The following is a 1839-nucleotide window of genomic DNA, read 5'->3' on the forward strand; positions in this document are numbered from 1 at the left end:
AAAGAAAGAATATTAAAATCTTCAAGGGGAAAAGAGCAATGTCTTAGCTGGGGTTTCTATAGCTGCAAGGAGACACCATGATCAAAAACCAAGTTGGGAATGGCTTACACTTCCTCATTGTTGTTCATCATTCAAAAAAATCAAATTACCAGGCAAGAAGACCTCACTGATGCAATAGTGGCATGGCTATAATCAGGGTAACCAACTGACTTACGATTGAATCTGAAGCCCACTCCATTGGGAAGAGCTATGTCTGATACTGTGGACCAGGTCAAAGGTTCATGGCTGGGGAATTCATAGGCACGAGGGATGACCTACTTCTTTTGTTGCACATGTTATCAAATTTTCTCTTAATTATGCTGTTCTCAGGCTGGCTCAAACTTCCTTTTTCAGCAATGGTACTTAATGCAGGGACTAGTGGCTGTTTAAGGTGTTAAGAACAATTGACAGTTGGGTCTTAGCTTTAAACCAAACACCAACAGCACCCCCTCCAAAGGAACATCACAGAAGAGAGGGTGGAAGGAATGTTAGAAATGAATGAGGGCCATGGGATGCTGTCTCGTGGGCATGACTCTCATAAAGTCTCATCTGGAGTGGCCTGCAGAGGGCCTACACGCGGCTAAACTGTGAACATTTAGTCACAGATGGGGATGGGCTCATGGGGCTTCACCCTTTCCAGGGACCTAATGGCAGACAAGGACCTCAGGAGGAGAAGTAGCCACTGGTGACTTATTCATGCTCCAGGGAATAGCTTCACACCCATGCCCACAAAAGCAGTTCTAGTTAAATCAGTGAGTCACAAAGAGAAAACAGAAATCAGGATGGGGACATAGAAGTAGGCCAGGGAGCTGTCAGGGATGTGTAAAGGGATAATGAGTGTGGGGAATATATTACATACACACACAAAATTGCCAAAGAATAACTAAAAACATCATTAAAAAGCAAAGAACACAGTTCTTATAACCCGGGAGTCTCATTCTGAGTGTCTGTACCAGAAAAATGAAAAAATGTGTATGCATTTGTCAGGGCCCATAGAAATGGCTTCATTTCATCTTGACTTAAGGTCAGAGAGTTTTTGCCTGCCTTTGCTCTTCCAGGGTGAAACAATAAGGATGTCTGGCCTGAGAGTATAAATGCAACAGGAGGCTTGGTGTAGGATGTGGTCGCTGCATGGCCTGCCTGAACAATAGAATACTTAACTCAGGAGATAGTTACATGATGTTTGGGGTGTTGAGAAGGTAGGTAGGCTTGCTTGTTCTTCGTGTCTTGGTAAAGAAGTCTTTTGCCTTCTCCCCCTCTTTTGATGGGATATATAAAAAGACTGTTAACAATAAACATGGGCAGTTCAGTATTCTCTGAATGCCCTCCCAACTCTATTCTGTATTTCTGTCTTTTCTTTAGTATCTTTAATTTTTCTGCCTGACATTTCTTAATCCACATGCTTCCCTCCAAACACTGACCAGACAAATAAACCTGGCAGGACCTGGCTGTTGTGGCCTCCCAGATGCGGGATACTGCACGCATTAAATGTGCACACAAGTATCCCAAGCAACATTATTTGTAATAACCAAACGTCCCCATGTGTCCCTCACAGAACAAATGCTTAAACAAGCAATGATACATGCCTAGCTACAGAAAGAAATGAATTACTGATGCACGCACCAACTTCAATGATTTGCAAATGGACCATGCTGAATGAAATCAAAATCTATTTAAAAGACATTACATACTATGATTCCATTCATGTGTCATTTTTGAAATGACTTGTTGATAGAGGAAAAGAAGTTACTGGCTGCCAGAAACAGAGCTGATGGGGCAGGGACTTGAAGTGAGGAATCC

Source organism: Cricetulus griseus (genome assembly GCF_003668045.3).
Source record: "Cricetulus griseus strain 17A/GY chromosome 1 unlocalized genomic scaffold, alternate assembly CriGri-PICRH-1.0 chr1_1, whole genome shotgun sequence".
NCBI classification, from domain to species: domain Eukaryota; kingdom Metazoa; phylum Chordata; class Mammalia; order Rodentia; family Cricetidae; genus Cricetulus; species Cricetulus griseus.